Below are 19,249 nucleotides of genomic sequence, written 5' to 3' on the forward strand. Positions count from 1 at the left end.
AAGGGCCTGTTTCCACACTGTATCACTCTTGGACTCTATGACCGTTTCACTGAACACTTGCACTCAGTCCGCCAGGGCCTGCTGGATCTCCCGGTTGCCAACCATTTCAACTCCCCTTCCCGTTCCTACACTGACCTTTCTGTCCTGAGCCTTCTCCGTTGCCAGAGTGAGGCCATACACAAACTGGAGGAACAGCACCGCATATTCCGCTTGGGCAGCTTACAACCCAAACGTTGAATTCTCCAATTGGCGGTAACTAACCTACAAACAAGCAACCCACTCCAGTCCCCTTTTCTCCCTCAATCCCTCTTTGCCGTGCCCCACCTGGAATCACACCCATTTCCAGCCTTCCCTTCCACTTATATTCCTTCCTCTAGCTTCACAATTCGTACCTCTTCTATCCTCATATCACATCCACATGTCAAACCCCCTTCCCTTCAGCTGCGTCACGGCCGTGTTTGTTCTGCCCCCTCCTCTCTCCCACACACAATCAGTCTGGAGAAGGACCCGAAACGTCACCTAACCCTTTTCTCCAGAGATGCTGCCTGACCCGCTGAGTTACTCCAGCACTTTGTGCCTTTGTTTGTAACCCAGCATCTGCGGTTCCTTGTGTCTCGGTACTATTCACAAAGTCGCACAAGCTTTGCTGAAATAATGGTCAGCATACAGATCTGTTTGAATGATCAGTCTCAGCTTCATGCCCAACTCACTTTTGCTGTATCATGAACCGGTCCCTTAAGCCAGCTCTCACTACATCGAAGGTAGACACAAAAAGCTGGAGTACCTCAGCGGGTCAGGTAGCACCTCTGGAGAAAAGGAATGGGTGACGTTTTGGGTCGAGGCCCTTCTTCGGACTGAGATTCGGGGGAGAGGGAAACGAGAGATTCAGATGGTGATATAGAGATATATCGAAGTAATGAATGAAAGATATGCAAAAAAGTAACGATGACCAAGAAAACGATGATCAAGAAAACGATCCAGTGTTAAGGACCTGTCCCACTGTACGAGGTAATTCAAGAGTTCTCCCGAGTTTTCCCCTGACTCGTAGCGGCTGATGTCTCGTAGCGGCTCATACGAGTAACGGTAGGTAGTCGGGAAACCCGGTAAACTCGTGAAGTTTTTTCAACACTGTGAAAAATGTCCACGAGTAAAAAAATACTCGTGATGAAAACAATTATTACTTTTTACTCGTACGAGCCGCTAGGAGACATCCACGAACTCCTACAGACCCGCTAAGGACATTCTCCGAGTTCGAATCAGGGGAAAACTCGGGAGAACTCTTGAATTACCTCGTACAGTGGGACAGGCCCTTTAGCTGTAGGCTAGGTGAAAATGAGTTATTCAGACAACGAAACTCATCAGGACCACAGTGAAACTGGTACAATGACGAGGGTGGGGGAGGGGCAGAGAGAGAGGCAAAGCAAGGATTACCTGAAGTTAGAGCTTCAACAATAATACAGGACGTTCCTCGGTTTATTTATCCTTGAAAACATTTGATATATTGTCTTCATCACATCGAGCTTACAAGTTAACAAACAGAGATCGAGGGCTTGAGCTCAGGACCTGGGGGGCTTGAGTTACAGGAAGAGGTTGGGCAGGCTAGGACTTTATCCCTTGGAGCGCAGGAGGATGAAGGGTGATCATATAGACATGAACAAAATCATGAGAGGAATAAATAGGGTAAATGCACAGTCTCTTACTCAGAGTAGGGGAATCGAGAACCAGAGGACATGGGTTTAAGGGGAGAAAGGTTTAGTGGGAATCTGAGGAGTAACTTTTTTACACAAAGGGTGGTGAGTGTATGGAACGGGCTGCCAGGAGAGTTAGTTGAGGCAGGTCCTGTTACAATGTTTTAGAAAAATTTAGACAGGTACATGGATTGGACAGGTTTAGAAGGATATGGGCCAAATGCAGGCAGGTGGGACTAGTGTAGATGGGGCATGTTGGTCGGCGTGGGCAAATTGGCACAAATGGCCTGCTTCCAAGCTGTATGACTCCATGATTCTACAAGTAGAGATGAGGAACTGTAGATGCTGGGTTGGTTATAAAAAAAACACACACAGTTAATAAATACGTTTGTAAACCAAATTTAACCTAAGTACAGAAAGCATAATTGTAGTTGTAGTCTGTGCCTTACCTTGAACAGAAATCGTGCTGAATAAAAGATAGTAAATCACTCCATGAAGAGCAGCTATTCCCACGGAACGGGCAAACATGTTTTCCTTTCTAAACCTGATGGAGGACTGGCGTGGTCCGAGCCGCTGGTGATGCACTGCTTAGCTTGAGGTGTGGCGTAGACACGTAGTGGGAATGAGCAATCCAACGGCACCAGTGATAGCCATGGACTTTGAGCCTTCATTTGTCACGCACCGCACAGCTGGTGAATGCATTTAGTTCCAGTGAGATGAAACCTGTCCGCTGCTGTTATCACGTTGTTTACACAGTGCCATGTTTTCATTGTTCCGTTTCGAGACACATCACAGTAAAACACAATAACTCCTGTCCCTCTTCACGAACTGAAGTTTACCCAAAGAGAAGAGAAGCTGCTCAACGCTTCAAGTTTAACTCAAAATTTAGGTACACAGGGAAATTAATTGGCTGCTAAAATCCACCTTGGGCCAGAAATAAACAGGATTATGTTATTTTAGGCCTACAGTATGTCTATCTTATCAGTTATGATACGATAGAACTTTATTTACCCCGGGAGGGAAATTAACCTCATACTTGAAGGAACAATCATCTCTTCTCTCTCTCCCTATCTCTCTCTCTCTCTCTTCAAACAGTAAAATCAGAAAGAAAGGCAGGTATACACCAACCAGTCGAAACAAGGAACTGCAGATGCTGGCTTATACCAATGATAGGTTCAAAGTGCTGGAGTAACTCAGCGGGCCAGGCAGCATCTCTGGGGAACATGGATAGGTGACAAATCAGGTCGGGACTCTTCTTCAGACTGAAGAAGGGTCCAGACCCAAAACATCACCCATCCTTTTTCTCCAGAGATGCTGCCTGACCGGCTCAGTTACTCCAGCACTTTGAGTCTATCATTGGTATACACCAACCAGTCCACACGTTACATTGAGTGACTGATGTGCAAAGATATTAAGGGATGGGGAGCCGAGGGGAAGATGAGTCGAGACACTGAAGATGCTGGAACCTGGAGCAAAATAACAACCTGCAGGAGGAACTTAGCGGCTCAGGCAGCATCTGTGGAGGGAACGGACAGATAATCTTTCAGGTCAGGATAGAGCAGAGGGATTGTCTCCATGTAAGTATAAATACTACGGTAACAATTCCATCAGAACATATCTTCAACAAAATGGGTGAATTAATTCAGGAAACTATACTTTACTTCTGTCGAAGCATCAGTTCACTGAAATAACAGACAAAATGCTCGTAAGAAATACTCAGCAGGTCGGGTAGCATCTTAGTTTAGTTTAGAGATACAGCCTGGAAACTGGCCCTTCAGCCCTTCGAGTCCACGCCGACCCATATACTATCAATCCCACACACTAGGCACAATGAACCTACACGTTTTTGGAGTGTGGGAGGAAACCGGAGCACCCGGAGAAAACCCACGCGGTCACAGGGAGAACGTACAAACTCCGTACTGACAGCCCCCGTGGTCAAGATTGAACCCGGGTCTCTGGCGCTGTGAGGCAGCAGCTCTACCGCTGCGCCACCGTGCCTCCCATCTGAGGAGATGAAATTGTACGGCGTCCCGGTCAGAATACAAGGTGTTTTTCTCGGGGTCACCCTGGCGAGTGCTGGTCGACTGAGGTCAGGATCTCCTGAATCTGGAAGCTACACTGGTGCAGCTAGTTGCAGAGGTCCAGGGACATGAAGGGACAGAGTGCAGAGGTTGTTGGAGAATGGAGATCGCAGCCCAACTGCAGCCACACACCAACATTGTGGACCGCATCTCTCCATGTATCGCCGCTGCTAACTATGAACAAATAGACAAGTAAATGTTTCAGAAGTTACTGCAGATGCTGGAAAATCAAAGGTAGACAAAAATGCTGGAGAAACTCAGCGGGTGAGGCAGCATCTATGGAGCGAAGGAAATAGAATGTTTCGGGTTGAGATCCTTCTTCAGACACAATGTGTTTCGCCACGGGTACTGATGGAACAAGAGGCTCCACCAAGCACGGGGTCACCCTCCCCTGCTGCCTTCAACACTCACCCATGTTTGGCTGAACCATCCTCCTACAAACTAGAGAGCGGTCCTGACCTACCTACCTCATTGGAGACCCTTGGACCAAAGATCATAGAGGAGCAAGATAGACCACTCCTCCGAAATCCAATGGACTGACGTGTAGTACGTGACGGAACGTCACGGCCGCCATTTCTTTGAGCGACACGCGACTTCCGGTATGCCACCCGATGTGATCCAAAGCAAAGATTATAGAGCTCCTCTATAATCTTTGATCCAAAGCAAAGATCCTCGAGTATCTTGTAGCGGGAACAGCCCCCTCCTTTGCGTAGTTTCCCTTGCATTGTATTGTGCCGTTTCCCTTGTATTGCTTTAACACACACTGCACAAAATTAAATTTAACGTATATATATTTAATATATTTATATGAATGTGTCTGTGTGTGAGAGGCAAGTTAGAGATAATAACGTTTATTCTCATGTATCAGAAGCAACTTTGATTTAAATCATCACTAATAATTAATTTGTCTAGTAAGATGATGTACATAAACCATAAAGGCAATTATATATATAATTATATTTTGATAATAAATATATTTATTAATATTAAATATAATAAATAAACCATATTTATACACACATATATATACACACACATACATATGCACACATACAAATGCACATACATATTGATACATTTATATGCATACATATATAAACATATATATATATACACACACATATACATGCATATATACACATACATGCATATATACACATCAATAGATTTACGATCAGCTCCTGTGGATTGGAGGATAGCTAATGCTATCCCACTTTTCAAGAAAGGAGCGTGAGAGAAAACGGGAAATTACAGACCAGTTAGCCCGACTTTGGTGGTGTGAAAGATGCTGGAGTCAATTATTAAAGATGCAATAATGGGGCATTTGGATAGCAGTAAAAGGATCTGTCCAAGTCAACATGGATTTATGAAAGGGAAATCATGTTTGACTAATCTTCTGGATTTTTTTGCCGCAAGGCTTGGTGTTGGGGCTGCAACTGTTTACCATATATATTAATGATTTGGAAAAGGAAATTAGGAGCAAAACTAATGCATACATACCTACATATGTACCCATGCGCTGCTGTGACCCGACCCCCGGAGACTCCAACCGCAGGCCTGGCAGACAGTAATATCAGAGCCTGCGGGTCCCTGCTGGGAGACCGCTTTTCGGGTCTTCCGCAACGGCGACCTCTCCCGCACGAGTAGCGGGGTCGAGGATGACCTGGAGCGGGGCCTTACATCATCGCCCGGCGTGGCTTAAACGGCTGCGGCACTTTGCTAGCGCCCGCCGGGGGCTCCAACAACCTCTATGAGGTTCAAGTGACAAATAAATTGTATTGTGTATTATGTATATTTAAATTCATCTGGTAAGTTGGTCAAATAACATGGGCACCTTCTTGCTTTTTGTGATACATGGATTTTTTAAATGTGAATGTCTCATATCAACACATTTGTGGGTCAACAGTATTTTGTACAAACCCCCACATTTTCAAATAATTCTCAATTGAACTTCTTAAACAAGGAAAACGATTTTTATTCACATCATTTTGTGCACGACATATACAGGGTTGCAGTAATTAGAATATCAGATAATCAATAAAAGTGATCTCAAATTCTACACATTTCAAACAAAGGAAAAAATTTGCGACTTATACACAATCACTAGACTAAGTGGGACCCGTTGGGATAAGATTTACACAATTCACATTATTCTGTGCGCGTGTTATACAGGATTGCAGTGTTCTGCATTTCAGCTAACCAGTGAAAGTGATGTACAATTTAACGTATGTAACACAATGATAGCCCCATCCGCTTCACCAAAGAGCAAAATGTCCAACATAGATACAAAAATAAATAAATTGCCATTTGCATTAGTATTGTGCAGTTAACAAATCACAATTCCACACAATGTACATAAGAGGGCAGTTATTTGACAAATACTCCGCAGTTCGGTGTAGATCATGTCCACTGTCGACATCTGAAATTACAGAAAAAATCTGCAGTCAATATGCATTAAATAACAGAGATGTACAAAGAAAATGCTTTGAGAAGATTTTTACAAGGATGTTGCCATGAGGACTCAACTATCTGAGCTCAATGATCTAACTACAGTGAGAGATGAAACAGGCCAAATAAAGTTTTCAATGTGCCACAGAGGTAATAAATGTTTTCTTACCTTTCCTCCTTAATGGGGAACCTGAAGAAAGATAAGTCGTGTTGCCTACATTGCCGATTGTCGATTGTTTTTCGCAGGAGTGGTCCATCTTGAGCACATGGTATTGCGGGCAGGGTGTTCACATGGATAGAAAATTGGTTGGTAGACAGGAAGCAAGGAGTGAACGGGTCCTTTTCAGAATGGCAGGCAGTGTCGAGTGGAGTGCCGTAAGGTTTGGTATTGGGGCCACAACTGTTTACCATATATATAAATGATTTGGAAGAGTGAATTAGGAGCAACACTCGCAAGTTTGCGAATGACACAAAGCAGGGTGGCAGTGTGAACTGTGAAGAGGATGTTAGGAGGTTGCAGGGTGACCTGGACAGCTTGAGTGAGTGGGCAGATGCATGGCATGTGCAGTATACTATAGATAAATGTGAGGTTATCCACTTTGAAGGCAAAAACAAGGGGGCAGTTTATTATCTCAATAGTTAGGTTAGTTAAGGGGGATGTGCAGCGAGACCTGGGCGTCCTTGTACACCGGCCACTGAAAGTTGGCTTAGAGGCCAAAGTTGGCGTGCATGTACAGCAGGCAGTAAAGAAAGCTATGGAATGTTGACCTTCATAACAAGAGGATTTCAGTATAGAGTGAAGAGGTTCTGCTGCAGCGTAGGTTCATGAGATTGATCCCTGGGTTGGTGGGACTGTATATGAGTAAAGATTGAAAAGACTAGGCTTGTATTCACTGGAGTTTAGAAGGATGAGGGGGAATCTTATAGAAACATATTAAATTATTAAAGGACTGGTCAAGCTAGATGCAGGAAAAATGTTCCCAATGTTGGCTGAGTCCAGAACCAGGGGCCACAGTCTTAGAATAAAGGGCATGTAATTTAAGACTAAGGTGAGAAGAAACTTTTTCACCCAGAGAAATTTGTGGATTTATGGAATTCCCTGCAGAGGCCGAAGCGAAGATCCTATCTTTGGTCAGAAGCAAGATACTCCCACAGAGTATCCATTCCTTCCCATTGTGATGAAGAACACGCAGGCATGAAAAGTTGAAAAATGATTTATTACAGTTTAACATGTGAATCGCTTAAAATATAACAACATTTTAAATGTCAAAGATGAGAATAATTCTTTCTTGCTGTGCCTCTTGTTGCTGCTCACTGCGTCTTTATGTCTCTTTGTTGTTGAAAAAAAAAAAGAGACAATTTAAATATAGAGATTCAGCGGTCAGACTTTAACCAATAAAATCTGATAATTTATCTCAGGTCATCATTCAATGAAGCACACTTTTATATAAGCACGCATATATACAAACACACAGACTCACACACACATCTATACACACACACACACAGACTCACTCAAATGTTTAAAGCCTCCTTTAGAGGCTGCTGCTGTTGAAGCAAATACGTGCTTTAAATAACGTCCAACAATCACACTCACCATTGACAGAGTAGTCAGCTCTCTTGAATTATTCAGCGGTGTCTTCACTCGGTGCCTTCTGCAGTCAGCGCCATCTTGCCACGAACCGGAAATGATGCACTCAGCACCACATTGCCGCTTTATCCATCCACATACTGTTACGACGATTTTAAGAGCCAAGCCAATTAGTCCAACACTTTGCAAGCAGCCAACACATTTTCAGAAGAGTCTTTAAAAGCCAAGACAATTTGGCAAACACTTTGCAAGCATCAAACACATTTTCTGAAGAGTCTTTAAAAGCCAAGACAATTTGGCAAACACTTTGCAACCACATCAAGGGGGCTCGCCGTGGAGTAGACGTGCGTTCAGTGTTATTCGCCGCTCAGAGAGCCGTGACCCTCTCGCTTCCTCTGTCTTGCAGAGACTGCGTGAGGCACAACACTTCCCGGTTTTATAGTCCCTCCCCCTGGGAGTCTGAGTGAGCTGGCCAAAAATGACAGCTGTAAGTGGCGGCGTTCACTCGGAAATCAAGAAACAGAAAGACAAGAGCGGTCAAGATATTAGATTTAGTAATATAGTTAAATAAATCGTCATTGGCACGATTTTGTATGGGTAACAATCAAAACTTTCAACTACGTAGATAAACAACCTGTGCGGACCAACTGGCCGGAGTTTTTACGGACATTTGCAATCTCTCACTTCCGAGGTCTGAGGTTCCCACCTGCTTCAAAAGGGCATCAAAAACCTAGACCCACTGCAGTTCGCTTACCGCCACAACAGATCAACGGTGAACATTAATAGCCCATTGTCTGTTATTTGCACTTTATCAGTTTATTTATTCATGTGTGTATATATTTATATAATGGTGTATGGACACACTGATCTGTTTTGTATTCAATGCCTACTATGTTCTCTTGTGCTGAAGCAAAGCAAGAATTTCATTGTACCATCAGGGACTCATGACAATAAACTAACTTGAACTTGAATAGTATGACTTCAAATACATAATTTTCGAAAATTATGCACTTTACGTATGTCCCACTTTTTTAAGTTTTTTACATCTCCTTTTAACAGTCAAGTCATACATTTTTCTATTCTTGAATTTGAGTCCATAGTGCATGTGGATACTCACAAAGATAGCTACAATTCTAACCTTGACTCTATTGCAGCACAAGTTCATGTCTTTGTATTGCTGTGTGTTATGTATTGCTGTGTTTATTAGATGGGAAATGTTATCCCTGGTCATGTTAACATCATCAAATTCTGTGCGGAACACTTGCTCGCACACTTCACAGAACCCAATAAAGTATTCCGAAGGCACCATCAATGAGCCAAAGTCAGACGTTGATGTGTCATAGGCTTTATGGTGTATGAATACGAGTGCAGGATCAACTAAAGTGGTATCAGTTCGTAAGAGAACTTCTCTGCACGTGATGCATTTTGACGACAGTTCGTGTGAAGTAATGATCCTGTGACAGATGTGACCTGCGATGTAAGCTAGTGTATTTTCTTCAGGGAGATCCATTGAAATGCTGCAGACTGCATTGTGCTGTTTAGTTTTATTTGTATGAGAGACAGATGGAGATGGTTTTTTTAATCTGTTTTTTGTAAGTGTTTGCAATGTAAGGATAAATGTGTCTGAGTCGGGGGAACAGTTTGCACTCACAGATGGCTTGATCAGTTCGGCCACCATAACCATCCGAAAAGCACATCGAAATTCCTTTGCAGATGGATTTTCTCTGAATCCGCCCTTTCGCCGAATAGTGGAGAACAAATTCTCCACTACATCCTGATTGATCCTGGATGTGAACATAAAACGGGCGTCTGTGCTTTCCTTGATGTGCTGCCACAGTTGTGAAATGCAAGAAATTGCAAGCCGCCATCCCTTGACAAACAACACATTTTTAGCTCCAAGCACTGTCAGGCTTTTGAGTACAGTCAAGCATGATTCAAAGAATGACTTATGTGCAGACGTTTCAGACATAGGCCTCCTTAACTTTTTGGCGTCCGTGTAAAACCTGCTGTTAAAGGAGTCAAAAAGTCCATCAACCATTTCAATAAACTCTGCCGTATAAACAGCCTCCCCAGGTAACTTTCCAAGAGTTGCATAGGTGTAGACACCTGCTGCTACTGAATGGCTAAGCACCTGCGCAGCCTTGTTGACTCGCATTTTAGAGAAGCTGTTTAAAACAAAATGGCCTCTGGTTAATTTATGGGCTTTTCTAATGGGCAACTGTGAATCATGCTCATAAAATGCGTAAATATGTGCCCATTTGATATGTTTTTTTATGCCATCCTCTCCCTTGACCTCAAAAACATATTTCTCCAAGTTTGATCGAGTGTTTTTCAACAAGTGGGGTGGGTCATGCATGCAATAGATATTGGTTCCCCCGTGGACGAAGAAAGGATGTTCTTCCGTCACACCCAAGTTGGAGTATAGTCGAACATTGCTTGGGCCTTGGTCACAAACAACGGCCTTAGGCTGTAGTCCAATAGCCTTAACCTTCTGTAAACATTCATTGAGTAATGTTTTCAGTTTGTCAGCCGTTGTGCAGTCCCGTGAAAGAAAGTAACCTACAGGTTGCTTCCATTTCCCCATCAAGCCTCTAACCATGAAAACAAGAGCATGGTTGGCAGGCCTTGACGTCTTCCCTAGAGATCCAAAGTCCTCAAAGCCCTCAACTGAATCCTCAGTAATATTGTAAGAGAGGCTTGCACGTAAACTCATTTCGTCAAAGGAGACTACACATAATGTATCTCTCTCTGACATCCCCGCAACCCTGTCTTTCAAAAGTTCAAAGATCTTAGGGGGAAACCCAGGCCGCACTTCAATATTGCACAACCACCTACGTAGTGATGAGATTGATGGAAGTGTGAAAATGCACTGGCAGAACTGATATGCTCGGGGACTCTGGTGGTAGAGGGACAAGGCAACTACCTTGTCTGAATAACTCCATTGTCTTCCTCTTGCACTTCTACGTCCAGACGCATTACGCAACTGCGACGCAAAGAAAGACAGTGCTGGTTCTTGTAAAAATTCACCAGCCCCTCTGATCAAGTCACTGATTGTCTTACTTTCTGTAATATTCTTTCCCATTGATAATTTGATCAGTTGTACTTTTTTTTTGAGGCGGAAAGTACGCTGTCTTTCCTTCTTCAGAGCTCTGCTGTCATTCACATTTTGTGTGATTTGAAGATCAGGTGTTTCAGAAGCTGTAGAGACACTGATGGGTTCTTCCCGCGGAACTTTGTCTGCAGCTGAGCAGTAAGAATGTTCTGTCTGTATGTTGTGTGGCACTGCCAATACAAGAAAAAAGAAAAAGGGGGAATGAAATGGCAAGCATACTAATTAAAAAGATTAATCATATACATGTGAATAAATCATCATCTACTACTGAAAGTCTGTTCTTGACTGGTTTTTGCCATCTGTGCTGCGATTTCCGAGAGAACGCCACCACCTACGGCCGTCTCGCTCAGAGCCCCCCTCCGACGCATGTGTGCCGAGGTTCTCCCCCCCCTTTCCTCTATCCCCCTTTCCTCTCCACCCCCCCTCGCCTCTCCCCCCTCTCCCACCCCTAAACGCCCTCCCCTCCACACCCCCTACCCTCCCCACCTCACCCCCCTCTCTCTCTCCTCCCCATCTCCCCCACCTTTCCCCCCTCACCCATCCTCCTTCTTATCCTCCTCTCCACCCCCTATCCCTCTTGCCCCTCTCTCTGTGTCTCTGTCCCTCTCTCTGTCTCTGCCCCTTCTCTCTCTGCCCTCACTCTCTACCCCCGCCCGCCCCCCCGCCCCTCTCTTGATGTGACTGCAAGTTGGGGGCTATGCTTCAGTAGATAGGGTGATTATGGGGTAAAAGGAGCAAATTAATCATATTAATTTAATATCAAGGGGGTAATTAGCGTGAGTGCGAGAGGGGGAGGGGGGGGGGGATAGTTAGTGTGCGTGACGCTGCGTGCCACCCCCCCCACAACCGCACGTTGGGGGAACAGACACAACGGGTCTGCACTTGGTCTAGTTATAATTAAAAATATATGTGATGCACCAATTTCAATCTACCAGAAGAAAATCATGATCTTGATATTTTTGTAGATTTTTTATAAATTAAATCAATTTAAATGTTGTAATAATTATGCTTGAGGAAGTTTTAAATGGATGTTCTTACTTGAATTAAATACTAGTACGCATTCCACCAGCCACACTGTGTAGTCTTATGTGTGATTATAGTTTTGTGAACATTTCACAAATGAAAATTAAAGTAGCATACATGCCATTACATATTGACCATTAGCAATCATATCAGTTTGGATACAATTTATTTTAAAAATGGAGAAAATTACTTGCCTCTTTGCTGTTTTAAAGGCGTTGGTGAGGATGGGAGGTTCTCATTCGTCCTCTTGAGTAACCTGCGTTGGGAAGACAGACGTTTCGGCGGGTTAGGAATGTCGAAGAGCGTTGGAACTGCATTCCAATTTAGCCTGTTCTTGGTCTGCTTGTTGGAAAACTGGTCAAGTTCAAAGTGTAAAGAACAAAGACAACAGTTGGCTGACAAGTACTCCGTAGTTCGGTGTAGGAAATCTTGTCGACGAGTATTCTGGACCCACCGTTGACATCTGAAATTACAGGAGATATCATTTAGGATTAACTAAAAAGAAAAAAAATGATCATAACTACATGCCTGCACAATGGATGACATATCACTTAAGTGCAATTGTTTTCAGTTGTGTGGAGAGACCTGTATATTGACGATGCTTTTTGCCTCTAATATGTCAATTTACCTTAAATGTAGAAGAGTTTATTAAAATCTTCTTACAAAGACCATCGAGAGAAGAGAGGGGAGAGAGGGATCGAGAGAAGAGAGGGGGGGAGAGGGATCGAGAGAAGGGGGGAGAGGGGAGAAGGGGGAGAGGGGAGAAGGGGGGGGGGGGGGGGAGGGGGGAAGGGGGGGGGGGGGAGAAGGGGGGGGAGGGGGGAAGGGGGGAGAGGGGAGGGGGGGGGGGGGGGGAGGGGGGGGGAGAGGGGGGAAGGGGGGGGGAGGGGGGGGGGGGAGAGGGGAGAAGGGGGGAGAGGGGAGAAGGGGGGAGAGGGGAGAAGGGGGGAGAGGGGAGAAGGGGGGAGAGGGGAGAAGGGGGGAGCGGGGAGAAGGGGGGAGAGGGGAGAAGGGGGGAGAGGGGAGAAGGGGGGAGAGGGGAGAAGGGGAGAAGGGAGAAGAAGGGGGGAGAGGGGAGAGGGGGGGAGAGGGGAGAGGGGGGGAGAGGGGAGAAGGGGAGAAGGGGGGAGAGGGGAGAAGGGGGGAGAGGGGAGAAGGGGGGAGAGGGGAGAAGGGGGGAGAGGGGAGAAGGGGGGAGAGGGGAGAAGGGGAGAGGGGAGAAGGGGGGAGAGGGGAGAAGGGGGGAGAAGGGGGGAGAGGGGAGAGGGGGGAAGGGGGGGGGAGGGGGGGGGGGGGGGGGGGGGGGAAGAGGGGGGAGAGGGGGGGAGGGGGGAGAAGGGGGGAGAAGGGGGGAGAGGGGAGAAGGGTGGGAGGGGAGAAGGGGGGAGAGGGGAGAAGGGGGGAGAGGGGAGAAGGGGGGAGAGGGGAGAAGGGGGGAGCGGGGAGAAGGGGGAGAGGGGAGAAGGGGGAGAGGGGAGAAGGGGGGAGAGGGGAGAAGGGGGGAGAGGGGAGAAGGGGGGAGAGGGGAGAAGGGGGGAGAGGGGAGAAGGGGGGAGAGGGGAGAAGGGGGGAGAGGGGAGAAGGGGGGAGAGGGGAGAAGGGGGGAGAAGGGGGGAGAGGGGAGAAGGGGGGAGAGGGGAGAGGGGAGAAGGGGGTAGAGGGAGGGTAGCATGTTATAACGTTCAGCCGTCCCATTCCGACCAAAGATAAGATCTAAGACAATTCGAGGGATATAACGGGTAACAGCCGCCGCGTTCTCGGACTCGAGTCTGAGCTCGAAAAATCTCGTGGTCACTGGGCCCAATGTGTCCCGCGGGCCATATTTTGGAGACCAAACCCTTACAAGAACAAAACCAAAAACGTACAGAAGTGTTATAATTGTCTTTATTATAGTGGTAAGTAAAGATCTATTAAAAATAAGTCTACTAACTTTGTAATGTACCGACAAACCTAATTTCCCAATGGCCGTTGATGGGAGTACAGAAAATAACATTTTCACGACAGAATATCGACAAAAAATAATAATAATATTTTCTTACCTTTCTTTTTTATCGGGGAACCTAAAGAATGACAGGTCTGGTCGTTTAGATTTACGATTAGAACAATTTATTGCGGAGCAGTGAGATGATGATTTAGATGAGGACGCCATGATAGTGTGGGGAAAGCCCAGTAAAACGCTCAATAAAATGGCGTCGACAGTCACACACGTCATACTACGCGTTTTTCGAGGAGTGGTCTATCTTGCTCCTCTATGATCTTTGCCTTGGACTATCTTTAATGGGACTCAGCTGGATTTATCTTGCACTAAACATTATTCCTTTTCATCCTGTATCTGTACACTGTGGACGGCTCGACTGTAATCATGTATAGTCTTTCCGCTGACTGGATAGCACGCAACAGAAAGCTTTTCACTGTACCTCGGTACACCTGACAGTAATAAAGTAAACTAAACTAAAGGTTGAGTCCTTATGCTGTTGGGGCGTACAGCACAGTATCAGGCCCTTCAGACAACCGCCTCCATCACAATCTTTCCGCCCAAGTACACTAATTCTATTTGCCCACATTAGGACATTACCCTTCTATACTCTCGTCTAGTTAAGTGGCTGACTAAATGTTTCTATACACAGTAATTCTACCCAACTCCATCTGACAGAGAGTTACAGACATCAACCATTCTCTGTGTAAAAATTTTGTCCCCAAATGCACATTAAAACTCTTTCCTCTCATATTGAACCCAAGCCCTCTTGTTTTTGACAATCTTACCTTGGTAAAGAGATTCTATTGGGGCTAATCATTGTCTGCTTCATTCCAGGGAAAACAGACGAGTCTACCTAATCTCTGCCCAGAACTAAGATCACAATCCAGACCACATCTTGGTGAATCTTCTCTGGACCTTCTCCTTCCTATAGCACGGTGACCAGACTGCACGCAATACAGCCTGAGTTTGAATGTTATGTCCCAACTTTTACATTCTACAGTCTGACCTATAAAGGCTAGCTTGCCTTATACCTTCTTTACCATCCAATGCATTTGAAACCTATATCCCTCTGTTCATCCGCATTGCTTAGCCCCCACCATTTACTGTGTGTGTGTGTCTTTCCCCTATCTGACTGCACACAATGCATTACCTCCCAATGTACTGTGGCAAGATATAGAGAAATAACAATTTGATCAGGCAATTGTAAATATAATTGTATTCATTGTATCAATAATGAATGGCCTGGACTATTTCATGGATTTATCGTTTTGTCAGGATGATTAGCTGTTACGTTATAATTTATCACAAAGTTCCACTTTACTATTTGTCCACTTGAATCGATGAGGTAGAGGTCTGGTGAGCCCCATTATGTTTTATGTTTATTCCTCATGTCAGAATGCAAAAAAGATTTAAGATTAAGTTTCAATGTTAAAAATTGTACTTTTGTAGGTCAATTGGCCTCTGTAAATTGCCCCTGGTGTGTAGAGAGTAGATGAGAAAGTGGGATAACATAGAACTAGTGAGGATAGGTGATCGAAGGTCGCCGTGGACTTGGTCAATTATTCATTCAATCAAGCAATCAATCAATCAGTCAATCAAGTACTGTGATAAAAATATTTTGTCAGCAATTTATAACTACTATAACAGTAATTACTACAGTTACTGCAACAATCTGTACTGAAATATAGCGTGTAACTGTTGCCAAATTTACTTCCCCCTTCAGCTTCAGCTCCAGATTGCTCACTCCTCTAAATCTAATCTCTCGTGCATCTCCTTCACCCACCACAATGACCACATCTCCATCTCCACAGGTATAACATTCACTCTACCTCTTCATCACACTCTCCCCACTTCTGACTCCAGTCAAAACCCCCGCTGACCCAGTTTCGCCAAGCGGTGTCTTAAAGAAGGAGAGAGATGAGACTTATCCCAATATTTCTTCCTCTGGAGACACCAGGAACTGCAGGTGCTGGTTTACAAAATACGACACAAAGTGCTGGAGCAGCATCTCTGGAGAAGATGGGTATGTGATGCAGGATCTCGGCACGAAACGTCATCTATTCATGTTCCCCGGAGATAGAAACATAGAAACATAGCAAACAGGTGCGGGAGAAGGCCATTCGGCCCTTCGAGCCTGCACCGCCATTCAATATGATCATGGCTGATCATCCAACTCAGTATCCTGTACCTGCCTTCTCTCCATACCCCCTGATCCCTTTTGCCACAAGGGCCACATCTAGCTCCCTCTTAAATATAGCCAATGAACTGGCCTCAACTACCTTCTGTGGCAGAGAATTCCAGAGATTCACCACTCTCTGTGTGAAAAATGTTTTTCTCATCTCGGTCCTAAAAGACATTCCCCTTATCCTTAAACTGTGACCCCTTGTTCTGGACTTCCCCAACATCGGGAACAATCTTCCTGCATCTAGCCTGTCCAATCCTTTAAGAATTTTGTAAGTTTTAATAAGATCCCCCCCCAATCTTCTAAATTCTAGCGAGTACAAGCCGATGCTGATGAGCTGCCTGAACCGCTGAGTTACTCCAGCACTTTGAGTCTCTTCCTCTGGAGCTGTAACACTTGTCTCTGATCAGTATATGCAGTGCCTGAGAAATGCATCCCTTGTGCTGTGACCTTCAACACACTCTGTACCAGCCATGGCTGTTAGTTGGGCAAGAATGCTTCAATTAAAACTCATTGTTGCTCATGTTTCTCGTGTTAGATACAATAGTGATGTTTAAGGGGCTTTTACATAGGCACTTGGAAATACAGGGAATGGAGGGATATGGATCATGTACAGGCAGATGAAGTGAGTTTAACTTTGTGGGCTGAAGGGCTCATTCCTGTGCTGTACTGTCTATATTCTATATTGGACTTTATAGAGAAAAGGCGTGGAAACAGGCCCTTCGGCCCACTGAGCCCACGCCAACTAGCAATCACCCCATATATTAGCAACGAGGAACTATTTTACCGAAGCCAATCCTGCATGTTTTTGGAGTGTGGGAGGAAACCGGAGCACCCGGAGAAAACCCACGTGGTCACAGGGAGAACGTGCAAACTCCGTACAGACAGCACCCGTAGTCAGAATCGAACCTGTGAGGCGTTGTGAGGCAGCAGCAGCTCTATTGCCGTGCAGCCCCCATTACACAAGGGGTACTGTTGTTGGTACACAAAAATGCTGGAGAAACTCAGCGGGTGCAGCAGCATCTATGGAGCGAAGGAGATAGGCAACGTTTCGGGCCGAAACCCTTCTTCAGACTGAGGCTGAAATCTTGGGTGCTGCTGTTGGCCTGGTTTGTCCCTTTCTAAAGGAAGCAGACTGGCACATGTGCAACCTGTGTCTAGCTGGTCACTGATTACTGCTATCAAAGCAGTTAATTGGCTTTATCTTGCTTGATACCTTATGAAGCAATAGAAACTGCCTGGGAATGCTGCCTTACTCATTACCACATCTAACCAGAAAGTCCAGCACCCTCGATAGCTGGTGACCAGGAAGGGCTTCTCTAGGAATCAGCACCGAATTATAGATTCCTCACTTGGATCAAAGTTCAGTGTGACTTTATTAAATTGGAAATCCCCTCTATTGTTCCTACCAGGAAGAGATTGCAACAAATGGGCAATAAAGGTGCTGGAGCCAGAAATGTTTCCTTACTGAGAGAGTAATGACTTCAAAGTCCAATTTACAGGGAGGAATGAAATAGGGATTACGTAGAATTACGTAGAAGCCAATTTAGCTGATGGGCGATGTGAAGGACTGAGAACTTTAGTCTACTTTAGAGATACAATTTACAGAAGCCAATTCACCTATAAACCTGCACATCTTTGAAGTGTGGGAGGAAGTCGGAGCACCCAGAGAAAACCCCACGCCAGTCACAGGGAGAACATGCAAACTCCATACAGACAGCACCCGTCGTCTGGATCGAACCTGGATCTCTGGCGCTGTAAGGCAGCAGCTCTACCCGCTGCGCCACCATGAACAGATGTTGAGAACATAAACATCTGCTCACCAGGAGCTGAAGACGTGATCAGCCAATGATTCTAGATCAGATAACGGGGGAAAGCTAACAGGTTCATCGTTTACTAAATGTAGGCTAAACCCAATTACTTGGCAAATAAGTGCTGACAATGTTCATTGTTACTGTATCCACACATCAGCACTCCTTATATGAAATGAAGAAAACCTTGCACAAGATCTTACAACATTAATGAATGATAGGCCTCTGGGTAGTGTTGTAGAGCAGAGGGATCTAGGAGTACAAGTACATGGTTCCTTTAACGTCGAGTCGCAGGTAGATAAGGTGGTCAAATTGGCCTTCATCAGTCAGAGTATTGAGTATAGAAGTTAGGAGATCTTGTTGCAGTTGTATAAGAAGTTGTTGAGACCGCATTTAGAGTATTGTGTTCAGTTCTGGGCACCATGTTATAGGAAAGATATTGCCAAGCTTGAAAGGGTTCGGAGAAGATTTACGAGGATGTTGCTAGGGTGTCAGCTATTGGGAGAGGTTGAGTAGGCTGGGTCGCTATTCCTTGGAGCGCAGGACAATGAGGGGTGATCTTATTGAAGTGTACAAAATCATGAGAGGTATAGATCGGGTAGATACACAGAGTCTCTTGCCCAGAGTAGGGGAATCGAGGACCAGAGGACATAGGTTCAAGGTGAAGAGGAACAGATTTAATAGGAATCTGAGGGTTAACTTTTTCACACAGTGGTGGGTGTATGGAACAAGCTGCCAGAGGAGGTATTTGAAGCTGGGACTATCCCAACGTTTAAGAAACAGTTAGACATGTACATGGATAGGACAGGTTTGAAGGGATATGGACCAAGCGCAGGCAGGTGGGACTAGTGTAGATGGGACATGTTGACCAGTGTGGGCAAGTTGGGCCGAAGGGCCTGTTTCCATTCTGTATCACTCTATGACTCTATATAGGGTTCACCCACACTTTGCATAATTGTGGAATGAGCAAGGTTTAACACCACTCATCTGCTTAGGACATTGGTAATTTTGATTAATTGGCTGCCACTGAAGAAAGGTTTCCCTGTACTGAAACATTGTGTTTATTTACTTGTGTGTTTAGTTTTAGTTTGGAGATACAGTGTGGAAACAGGCCCTTCAGCCCACCAAGTCCACACTGACCATCGATCACCCCGTACACCAACACTATCCTACGCAATAGGGACAAATTACAATGTTTACTGAAGCCAATTAATGCACAATTCTGTACATCTATGTAGTGTGGGAGGAAACTGGAGCAGCCGGAGAAAACTCACTCGGTCACTGGGAGAACGTACAAACTCCGTACAGAAAGCACAGAAAATTATGTTTCCAGTA

The 19,249-nt window shown here is 45.1% G+C and overlaps 2 long non-coding RNA genes across 2 annotated transcripts; both read right to left on the reverse strand.

Moving 5' to 3' along the window:
• Positions 1 to 7,415: 7,415 nt before the first annotated feature.
• LOC116974827 lies at positions 7,416 to 7,935 on the reverse strand. Its single transcript, XR_004412445.1, has 2 exons — positions 7,815 to 7,935; positions 7,416 to 7,547 (listed from the first exon to the last, which is right to left on the reverse strand). It is a non-coding gene; the product is annotated as an uncharacterized LOC116974827 (long non-coding RNA).
• A 4,357-nt stretch (positions 7,936 to 12,292) lies between these two features.
• Positions 12,293 to 14,042, reverse strand: LOC116975019. Its single transcript, XR_004412512.1, has 2 exons — positions 13,983 to 14,042; positions 12,293 to 12,406 (listed from the first exon to the last, which is right to left on the reverse strand). It is a non-coding gene; the product is annotated as an uncharacterized LOC116975019 (long non-coding RNA).
• Positions 14,043 to 19,249: the final 5,207 nt, after the last annotated feature.

The sequence above is a fragment of the Amblyraja radiata genome, chromosome 7 (genome assembly GCF_010909765.2).
Source record: "Amblyraja radiata isolate CabotCenter1 chromosome 7, sAmbRad1.1.pri, whole genome shotgun sequence".
In the NCBI taxonomy this organism is placed as follows: Eukaryota; Metazoa; Chordata; class Chondrichthyes; order Rajiformes; family Rajidae; genus Amblyraja; species Amblyraja radiata.